Source organism: Mustelus asterias, chromosome 6 (genome assembly GCF_964213995.1).
Source record: "Mustelus asterias chromosome 6, sMusAst1.hap1.1, whole genome shotgun sequence".
Classification (NCBI taxonomy): domain Eukaryota; kingdom Metazoa; phylum Chordata; class Chondrichthyes; order Carcharhiniformes; family Triakidae; genus Mustelus; species Mustelus asterias.
In genome coordinates, this window is record NC_135806.1 from 34,892,946 (window position 1) to 34,904,946 (window position 12,001).

Below are 12,001 nucleotides of genomic sequence, written 5' to 3' on the forward strand. Positions count from 1 at the left end.
AGGTGTATAAGATTTTGATGGGTATAGATAGAGTGAATGCAAGCAGGCTTTTTCCGCTGAGGCTAGGGGAGAAAAAAACCAGAGGGCATTGGTTAAGGGTGAAAGGAGAAAAGTTTAAAGGGAATATTAGGGGAGGCTTCCTCACGCAGAGAGTGGTGGGAGTGTGGAATGAGCTGCCGGATAAAGTGGTAAATGCTTTTAACATTTAAGAAAAACTTGGACGGGTTAATGGATGAGAGGGGTGTGGAGGGATATGGTCCAAGTGCAGGTCAGTGGGACTAGGCAAAAAATGGTTCGGCACAGACAAGAAGGGCCAAAAGGCCTGTTTCTGAGCTGTAATTTTCAACGGTTCTGTGGTTCTATGATATAAATATTAAGTCTAACTTGCTACCTTCTAGTAAGTGTGAAAAAGAACTCCTACCTTACAAGATGTAGCTCAGATTCTGCTCCTGTGAGCCTGGGAATGAATGGGTTAAGGACACAGGTCACCTGATTGATAAAGAACCAGTCAAGAGCCGCTCTCTCTTTTGAAAGTCTGACGTCAGCTGAAGGTTCTCCCGGTGCTGCTGAAAATGCCGCAATTCCCTGGCTGCTCCTGCTGTTAGGGTTCTTAGCTGCTGGAGTTTGCACATTCTCCTTATGTCTGTGTAGGTTTCCTTCGCGTGCTTCAGTTTCCTCCCACACTCCAAAGATGTGCGGGTGGGTGGATTGGCCATACTAAATTGCCCCTTAGTGTCAGGGATACTAGCAGGGCAAATACGTGGGGATACAGGGCAGGGCCTGGATGGGATTGTTGTCGATGCAGGCTCGATGGGCCAAGTGGCCTACTTCTGCACTGTAGAGATGCTATATTTACAAAGATCTGAATTGGAGATTTTTAGCTTTGAGCGGAGATTAGATAGGCCAGGATTATTTTCTTCGGAACAGTGGAGGCTGACAGAGATTTAATTGAGGCATACAAAATTATGACAGGTCTACATGGTGAGAGTCCTCAATATCAACTCTGGACCCATGCAGTCTCATCAACGTCAAGTCAAGCATGAGCAAGAAAACGTCCTGCTGATTACCATGTACCAATGCCCCGTGACCACAAGCAACTACAGGCAACTTCAAAGCAGCAAAGGGCTTTCCAGGTCCCCTTTTGTTTAAACATTGCAGTTAGGAACAATGTTGGGGGAGCGGGGGTAACTTGAGATGCATTCAACTGTGAAGGAAAAGATAAGCAAACAAAGTTGACTGCATGCTGTCTAAAAACCATTAAACCGTCAATCAAAGAAGAGTGAAAAGGACTGGATTGAAATTGAATGGAAACAAAGCTTTTCAAAGAGTTTGAGAGGATTTAAAAGGTTTAAGCTTTCTATGGAAGTGCAGAGACTTGAAATAAATGCCATGTTCAAAGAATGGGCCTGAGTGAGCAGCTGTGGAGAAGGAAATTCCCCAGTGAAAGTGACTGACTTCTGTCAGTCAGAGGACTTGGAAGGGGTTTTCTCACAGCTGTAGCTTCTTGGTAAGAGAAAGGAAAATCCCTTCTGCAGAATGCAGTGCTGCTGGTATTTGGAAGCCTGCCAGGTGTCCAGGGGGCATGAAGATTAAAGTGACCAGTCCACTTCAGATCAGACCATAATGAAGACTTGGACCAATGAGATGCCTAAAATCGCCATGCCAGGAATGATGTTCAGCTTTCCCAGGACAAGAAGGGCCAGTTTAGCCACAGGACCCCCATCCTGGAGTAGAATGCCGAAATCAACCTCTTGTCCCCAGCCTGAGCCCACCCAACTCCCAGGACCCTTGGGGGACTCTCCCTCTGTAGCCTGGCAGTGGCTGAGGGGCATGTGGACACTGCACTTACCTCCTTGATCCCTCCCCTCCCCCAGGGTCCAATGTGATAAGTCCACGATTGTCAGGACCTGCACCAAAGCCCGCCTGGTACCTCCTGAGGATGTGAGTGAATGTGGGAGGGATTTGAATTGGGCTTCGAGCCTGCTAATTGCAGGCCTTATGAATAATTATCAGGTTCCCATCCAAGATGGGCAGGAACCTAATTGGGGCCAGCGGAGACTCACAAAGGGCTTGACACCCAGTGGGAATCCCGATTTGGCCCTTGCGTTGGATTCAATGGGCTATCGGCATTCCCAGCTGTGGCTAGAGGACCCAGAGAATCCTCCCCTTAATGTTTAACTGTACAAGTCTCCAGACCTCTCAGTGAGATACCAAACAACAAAAGCTACAGAACAAGAGCTGAAGTTTGGGATTAGGCTGGATAATTCTTTTTCAGAGAGGACAGAACTTTGGGCTGAATGGCCCTTTTCTGTGCTGTAAATTTTGTATGTTTCATTTTCCCCTCAGTCCATCTGCAAGATATTTTTGTCCTGTTTCTGAGAATGTTCTTTATTGAATTTTGTACAGTACAATTCAGTGCAATTCAGCACCTTTTAAGCGTATGACAAATTACAGGTTACATTCCATGGTGTTCGTACCATGCAGTGACATTCAATTTAGTACATTTCTTTGCCATGAAATTTTTACAAATGAATTTGACAAGAAGGAGCTTGGTTACGAAGCTCACTAAAATTTCAAAATTTAAGAACAGCTCTCTCCAATTACGTGGAATGGGGCTGTTGACTAAGGTATAATGAAAAAAAAACCATGAAAGAATTGTATACAGCTTTGGTCTTCTATTTAAGGAAGGATATACAGGCCATAGAGAAAGTGCAACAAGCAGTTCACCAGACTAATCCCAGGGGTGGCAGGATTGTTTTAGATGGAGAGAATGAGGAAAATGGGCCTGTATTCGCTAGAGTTTCGAAGAATGAAAGAAGATCTCATTACGAAATACTTAGCGTTTGGCAGGTTAGAAGTGGAGAGGATGTTTCCTCTGGCTGGTGAGTCTAGAACTCTGGAACACAGTCTCAGTATAAAGGTTTAAGATTGAGATGAGGAAGATTTTATTTAGAAACTAGAAGCAGGAGTAGGCCATTCAGCCCTATGAGTCTGCTCCACCATTCATCTTGATCATGGCTGATCATCGAATTCAATACCCTGATCCCCCCTTCCTCCCATATCCCTTGATCCCTTTAGCCCCAAGAGCTATATATAATTTTTTCTTGAAATCAGACAATGTTTTGGCCTCAACTACATTCAGTGGTAGTGAATTCCAGACATTCGCCGCACTCTAAGTGAAGAAATTATTCCTCACCTCAGTTCTAAAAGGTTTATCCCTTATTCTCAAACTATGACCCCTAGTTCTGGACTCCCCCACCAGTGGGAACATTCTTTCTGAATCTACCCTGTCTAACCCTGTTAGAATTTTGTAAGTTTCTATGAGATCCTCTCTCACTCTTCTGAACTCCAGTGAATATAATCCTAACCGACTTAGTCTCTCCTCATATGACAGACCTTCTGTCCCAGCAATCAGCCTGATAAACCTTCCAAGTACTCCCACTATACCAAGGACATACAAACTGCACACAGTACCCTAAGTGTGGCTTCATCAACGCCCTATACAATTGCAGCAAAACATCTCTATCCGTATCCTCAAACCCTCTCATTATCAAGACCAACATACCATTTGCTTTGTTTACTGCCTGCTGTACCTACGCACTTACTTTCAGTGACTGATTCATGAAGACTCCAAGGTCTCACTGAGTATCTACGTCTCTCAATTTACACCCATTCGAGTAATAATCTGTTTTCCTATTATTGCTGTCAAAATGGATAACCTCACATTTATCCACATTATACTGCATCTGCCATGCAAGTGCCCACACACTCAGCCTGTCCAAATCATGCTGAAGCATCTCTGCATCCTCCTCACAGCTCACCCTCCCACCCAACTTTGTATCATCTGCAAATTTGGAGATAACACAAAGAACAAACAAACAAAGAACAAAACAGCACAGGAACAGGCCCTTCGGCCCTCCAAGCCCGCACCGCTCCCTGGTCCAAACTAGACCACTCTTTTGTATCCCTCCATTCCCATTCCGTTCATGTGGCTATCTAGATAAGTCTTAAATGTTCCCAGTGTGTCCGCCTCCACCACCTCGCCCGGCAGCGCATTCCAGGCCCCCACCACCCTCTGTGTAAAATACATCCTTCTGATATCCGTGTTAAACCTCCCCCCCTGACCTTGAACCTATGACCCCTCGTGAACGTCACCACCGACCTGGGAAAAAGCTTCCCACCGTTCACCCTATCTATGTCTTTCATAATTTTATACACCTCTATTAGGTCACCCCCTCATCCTCCGTCTTTCCAGTGAGAACAACCCCAGTTTACCCAATCTCTCCTCATAACTAAACCCTTCCATACCAGGCAACATCCTGGTAAACCTCCTCTGCACTCTTTCTAAAGCCTCCACGTCCTTCTGGTAGTGTGGCAACCAGAACTGGATGCAGTATTCCAAATGTGGCCGAACCAACGTTCTATACAACTGCAACATCAGACCCCAACTTTTATACTCTATGCCCCGTCCTATAAAGGCAAGCATGCCATATGCCTTATTCACTACCTTCTCCACCTGTGACGTCACCTTCAAGAATCTGTGGACTTGCACACCCAGGTCCCTCTGCGTATCTACACCCTTTATGGTTCTGCCATTTATCGTATAGCTCCTCCCTACGTTAGTTCTACCAAAATACATCACTTCACATTTATCTGGATTGAACTCCATCTGCCATTTCTTTGCCCAAATTTCCAGCCTATCTATATCCTTCTGTAGCCTCTGACAATGTTCCTTACTATCTGCAAGCCCAGCCATTTTCGTGTCGTCAGCAAACTTACTGATCACCCCAGTTACACCTTCTTCCAGATCGTTTATATAAATCACATTCAGTTCCCTCTTCTAAATCATGAATATATAATGTGAACAGTTGGGATCCTAGCACAGATCCCTGCGAAACCCCACTAGTCACTGACTGCCAATCAGAAAAAGACCCATTTATGCCAACTCTTTGCTTCCTATCTGCTAACCAGCTTTCTATCCATTTCAAGACAATCCCATGTGATTTAACTCTACATAGTAGTCTGTTACATGAGACCTTGTCGAAACAGGGTGGTCAATCTTGGAATTCTGTACCCCAAAGGGCCGTGAAAGTTCAATCATTGAGCATGTTTAGACAAAAATCAATAGATTTCTGGATACTAATGACATCAAGGGGATAGTGGAGATAAATGGAGTGATCAGCCAGGATCTGTTTGAGTAGGCGCAATAGCCTACTCCTGCTCTTATGTTCCGATTGTGTTTTCTCCTCATAAGTTGTAGAAATTGAGCAGACTGTGAGAGTCCTTTGGGAAGCTAAAGTAGGTGGAATCAGGAAGGATATATTCCAACTATGATTGTTAACTAACAGCTTTGTTGAGTGAGAAATCTAGGTGATGGGTAAAGGCATACAGTGCTGAGCACCATGTTTTAAATGAATTCAGCAGAAAATTACAATCAAGAATTAGAAGTTTATAAATTATAGGAGGAAGGAAAGACAGACCAAATAGTTGATAGAAACATAGAAACATAGAAAAACTACAGCACAAAACAGGCCCTTCGGCCTCACAAGTTATGCCGAACATATCCCTACCTACTAGGCCTACCGATAACCCACCATCCTATTAGGTCCCATGTACTCATCCAGGAGTCTCTTAAAAGACCCTATTGAGTTTGCCTCCACCACCACTGACGGCAGCCGATTCCACTCACCCACCACCCTCTGTGTGAAAAACTTCCCCCCAACATTTCCCCTGTACCTACCCCCCCCAGCACCTTAAACCTGTGTCCTCTCGTAGCAGCCATTTCCACCCTGGGAAAAAGCCTCTGAGAGTCCACCCGATCTATGCCTCTCAACATCTTATATACCTCTACTAGGTCTCCTCTCATCCTACGGCTCTCCAAGGAGAAAAGACCGAGCTCCCTCAGCCTATCCTCATAAGGCATGCCACTCAATCCAGGCAACATCCTTGTAAATCTCCTCTGCACCCTTTCAATCTTTTCCACATCCTTCCTGTAATGAGGCGACCAGAACTGAGCACAGTACTCCAAGTGGGATCTGACGAGGGTCTTATATAGCCGCATCATTATCCCCAGACTTCTAAACTCAATCCCTCGATTGATAAAGGCTAGCACACCAGATGCCTTCTTAACCACCTCCTCCACCTGCGGGGCCGACTTTAGAGTCCTGTGGACCCGGACCCCAAGGTCCTTCTGATCCTCTACAGTACTAAGAGTCTTTCCCTTTATATTGTACTCCTTCATCCCATTTGACCTGCCAAAATGGACCACTACGCATTTATCTGGGTCGAAGTCCATCTGCCACTTCTCCACCCAGTCTTGCATCCTATCTATGTCCCTCTGTAACTTCTGACATCCCTCCAGACTATCCACAACCCCACCAACCTTCGTGTCGTCGGCAAACTTACCAACCCATTCCTCCATTTCCTCATCCAGGTCATTTATGAAAATGACAAACAGCAAGGATCCCAGAACTGATTCCTGGGGCACACCACTGGTGACCGACCTCCATTTAGAAAAAGACCCATCTATACCCACTTTCTGCCTCCTTTGGGCAAGCCAGTTCTGGATCCACAGTGCAGCAGCTCTTGGATCCCATGCCCTCTCACTTTTTCGAGAAGCCTTGCATGGGGGACCTTATCGAACGCCTTGCTAAAATCCATATAAACCACATCTACCACTTTCCCTTCGTCAATATGTTTCATCACATTTTCGAAGAACTCCACCAGGCTCGTAAGGCACGATCTGCCTTTGACAAAGCCATGCTGAGTATTCTTGAGCACACTACTCCTCTCTAAATGCTCATAAATCTTGTCTCTCAGGATCTTCTCCATCAGCTTACCAACCACTGAGGTTAGACTCACCGGTCGGTAATTTCCTGGGCTATCCCTATTCCCCTTCTTGAAGATAGGAACCACATCCGCAATCCTCCAATCCTCCAGCACCTCTCCCGTCTCCATTGACGACGTAAAGATCATCGCCAGAGGCTCTGCAATCTCTTCCCTCGCCTCCCACAGTAACCTGGGGTACATCCCATCCGGACCCGGTGACTTATCTATCTTGATGCCATTCAAAGATTCCAGCACAACCTCTTTGTTAAAGTCCACATACTCAATCTTTTCAGTCCACCGCAAGCCCGCAATACATCCACCCAGGTCCTTCTCCTCTGTGAAAACCGAGGCAAAATACTCATTAAGCACCTCTGCCATTTCTACTGGTTCCGTACAGACTTTCCCGCCTTCACCTTTTATAGGCCCTATTCCTTCACGTCTCATCGTTTACTCTTCACATATTTATAGAACGCCTTAGGGTTTTCCTTAATCCTACCTGCCAAGGCCTTCTCATGACCCCTTCTGGCTCTCCTAATTTCCTTTTTAGTCCCTTCCTACAAGTCTAGATCCCTATCTTCGCCAAGCTCTCTGAACCTTTCGTACGCTTTCCTTTTCTTCTCGACTAGGTCCCGCACAGCTTTCGTGCACCACGGTTCCTTTAACCTACCAACTCCTCCCTGTCTGCTCGGAACGCTGTCCTGTTGAACTCTAGACAAACATTCCTTGAAAAACTGTCATCTCTCTTCAGTACATTTCCCCGAGAATACCTCCTTCCAATTTACTCCTCTAATTTGCTGCCTTGTGTCTTCATATTTCCCCTTACTCCATATAAACGCTTTCCTAGCTTGCCTGATCCTCTCTTTTTCCAATGCAAGCATAAAGGAGATAGAGTTATGATCACTATCCCCAAGATGCTCTCCCTCTGAGAGGTCAGACACCTGTCCAGGTTCATTGGTCAGTATCAGATCAAGTACAGCCTCTCCTCTTGTAGGTTTGTCCACATGCTGTGTCAGGAAACCCTCCTGAACACACCTAACGAACTCCTCCCCATCCAATCCCCTTACCCTAGGGATATTCCAATCTATGTTTGGGAAATTAAAGTCTCCCATCACAACAACTCTGCTATTATTGCATCTCTCCAGGATCTGTTTCCCTATCTGCTCCTCCACCTCCCTATTACTATTGGGCGGCCTATAGAAAACTCCCAGCAAAGTGATCGGCCCCTTCCCACTCCGAACTTCCACCCACAGAGACTCTGTAGACAATCCCTCCACAGCATACGCCTTCTCTACAGCTGTGACACTATCCCTGATCAGCAGTGCCACTCCACCCCCTCTCTTGCCTTCCTCCAAGCCTTCCTGAAACATCTGAATCCCGGCACATGGAGTATCCAGTCCTGTCCTGAGACATCCAAGTCTCCGTAATGGCCACCACATCACACTTCCAGGCATTGATCCACACTCTGAGCTCATCCCCTTTATTCACTATACTCCTGGCATTAAAGTAAACACATCTCAATCCTTTGGTCTGAGCTCTCAAAGAACAAAGAACAATACAGCACAGGAACAGGCCCTTCGGCCCTCCAAGCCCGTGCCGCTCCCTGGTCCAAACTAGACCATTCTTTTGTATCCCTCCATTCCCACTCCGTTCATATGGCTATCTAGATAAGTCTTAAATGTTCCCAGTGTGTCCGCCTCCACCACCTTGCCTGGCAGCGCATTCCAGGCCCCCACCACCCTCTGTGTAAAATATGTCCTTCTGATATCCGTGTTAAAACTCCCCTTCTTCACCTTGAACCTATGACCCCTTGTGAACGTCACCACCGACCTGGGGAAAAGCTTCCCACTGTTCACCCTATCTATGCCTTTCATAATTTTATACACCTCTATTAAGTCTCCCCTCATCCTCCGTCTTTCCAGGGAGAACAACCCCAGTTTACCCAATCTCTCCTCATAACTAAGCCCCTCCATACCAGGCAACATCCTGGTAATCCTCCTCTGTACTCTCTCCAAAGCCTCCACGTCCTTCTGGTAGTGTGGCGACCAGAACTGGACGCAGTATTCCAAATGCGGCCGAACCAACGTTCTATACATCTGCAACATCAGACCCCAACTTTTATACTCTATGCCCCGTCCTATAAAGGCAAGCATGCCATATGCCTTCTTCACCACCTTCTCCACCTGTGACGTCACCTTCAAGGATCTGTGGACTTGCACACCCAGGTCCCTCTGCGTATCTACACCCTTTATGGTTCTGCCATTTATTGTATAGCTCCTCCCTACATTATTTCTACCAAAATGCATCACTTCGCATTTATTAGGATTGAACTCCATCTGCCATTTCTTTGCCCAAATTTCCAGCCTATCTATATCCTTCTGTAGCTTCTGACAATGCTCCTCACTATCTGCAAGTCCTGCCAATTTTGTGTCGTCCGCAAACTTACTGATCACCCCAGTTACACCTTCTTCCAGATCGTTTATATAAATCACAAACAGCAGAGGTCCCAGTGCAGAGCCCTGCGGAACACCACTAGTCACAGGCCTCCAGCCGGAAAAAGACCCTTCCACTACCACCCTCTGTCTTCTGTGACCAAGCCAGTTCTCCACCCATCTAGCCACCTCCCCCTTTATCCCATGAGATCCAACCTTTTTCACCAGCCTCCCATGAGGGACTTTGTCAAACGCTTTACTAAAGTCCATATAGACGACATCCACGGCCCTTCCCTCGTCAACCATTCTGGTCACTTCTTCAAAAAACTCCACCAGGTTAGTGAGGCATGACCTCCCTCTCACAAAACCATGCTGACTATCGTTAATGAGTTTATTCCTTTCTAAATGCGCATACATCCTATCTCTAAGAATCTTCTCCAACAACTTCCCCACCACGGACGTCAAGCTCACCGGCCTATAATTACCCTTCTCTATCCCCTGTCCATCCTCCCTCTTGCACTGTCTATAACCCTTCTCTGTTTGTGAGCTAAGTTCCTCGCTCCCAGTCACCTCGTCTCGATCCCCTCCCCCCAACCTATCTAGTTTAAACTCTCCCCAGTAGCCTTAGCCAACCTTCCCGCCAGGATATTGGTCCCCCTGGGATTCAAGTGTCGCCCGTTTTTTGTGTACAGGTCACACCTGCCCCTAAAGAGGTCCCAATGTCCAGGAACCTGAATCCCTGCCCCCTGCACCAGTCCCTCAGCCACACATTCATCCTCCACCTCACTCCATTCCTGCCCTCACCTTCCTGTGGCACAGGCAGCAATCCTGAGATTACTACCTTTGCTTTCCTCCTTCTCAGCTGTCTCCCCAATTTCCTATACTCTCTTTTTATGACCCCTTCCCCCTTCCTACCCACTTCAGCGGTACCAATATGTACCGCTACCTCAGGCTCCTCTCCCTCCCCCCCTCAGGATTTCTGGGACTCGACCAGCGACATCCTGGATCCCGGCCCCAGGGAGGCAGACCACCATCCGAGACTCCCTCCTGCCTCCACAAAAACGCCTGTCCGACCCCCTAACTGTCGAGTCCCCGATTAATACCACCTTCCTCCTCCTTTCCTTAGCCCTCTGAGTTACAGGGCCAGACTCCACTCCGGAGACACGGCACTGCTGCTTCCCCCAGGTGGGCTGTCCCCCCCAGCAGTACTCAGGCAGGAGTACATGTTGTGTAGGGGGCACATCCACTGGGGTGCTCTCAATCACCCAAGCTTTACCCTTCCTGGCCGTCACCCACTTGGCCTCCACCCGTGGCCCTGGTGTGACCACCTGATGATAGCTCTTGTCTATCACCTCCTCATTCTCCCTTAACAGCCTAAGATCCTCGAGCTGCAGTTCCAGCTCCCTAACACGGTCCCTCAGGAACCGCAGCTCGACACACCCCTCACAGATGTGGACAGGTGCCTCCAGGACCTCCCACATCCTCCACTGGGAACAACACACTGGCTTCGCACTCATATTTGACCCTTTATACCAAGGTACACAGAGAAAAGCAAATAAGAATTAAAAACTAAGAATTAAAACTCACCCCTGCTCGCCCTGTCCCCCGAAGCTCTGTGAGCCAAAGCCCTTACAGCTCACACTCTGCTTCCCACTCACTCCGCTGCCTGCTCCCGACGCTGCACACTGCGGCCTGCTTTTTAAACCTCCCGCGCACTTTTAAAAAACTACACGCCTTCCCAGATTGCCCCACGGGCGGCCTACTTCCGCTTTTCTAAAACGAGCCTAAATTTCTAAAAACCTGGAAAAAGTAAATTTAAAAAATCACTGTCTTACTCTCCATGGCTGATCCATGGCTTTGAGGTGCAAGAATACTAACTTGAAGGAATAAATCAAATTTCACTTTGAAACATGGGACTGATTTTTACAGGTCACCATGATCCCTGCAAACCGCCCCCCCTGCGCACCCCCCCCCCCCCCCCCCCCCCCCAGCCATCCTCAGAACAGGGTTAATTAGTTGAGAATTCTGCCCCCTCCTCAGAAGAAAGATCCGCCTTTGAGAGCTGCTGGTTCTCTGTACGCTCAGCCATGCCACAGCAGGGAGTTCCCAATGCTAAGGAACCCAGGTAAATACAGGGTCAGGGATTCAGTGCGATGAGTGGGTGGTTCAAGAGACCAGAAGAAAGGTTAAATATGAGAGTATCTCCAAAGAGGCCAGAGGCCCCCAAAGGAGGTACTCCCCAACCACTCCCTGCTGTTGACCACAACCAACCAGTACAGTTAAAGCTGCTAAACCTACTGCATGGCGTGTGCCTCCCACCTCTGAAGTTAAAGTACTGGTGGTAACAGTCAGACCCCCAATAGGCCCAATGCCTCCTAATGTCGCCCCCCCCCCCCCCCCCTCCAATTTCAGACAGTTGCAGGTGGGCAGGGAGCTGACAGGAAGACCAGCCGTTGGATTTTACAATCCCTGCCACCTTCAAATCTGCAAGTGGGGGAACGTAAAATGTTACCCATCATAAAACCTTAAAATCAGCAAATTTATGGAATTACTCATTATTCAACCTTTTTCTTAGTTTTATTGAACTGGCACTGGACCAGTTTATTCAATTGACTCTCATTAGATTAATAACTCAATTGATAAAGCTGTAATGTAAGTAGTGTGAATATTATGTATGCTATGCACTTGCTAAAACATTATTGATAGTTTAATCCATTAATTTCTCTTGTGCTATAATTCTTGTC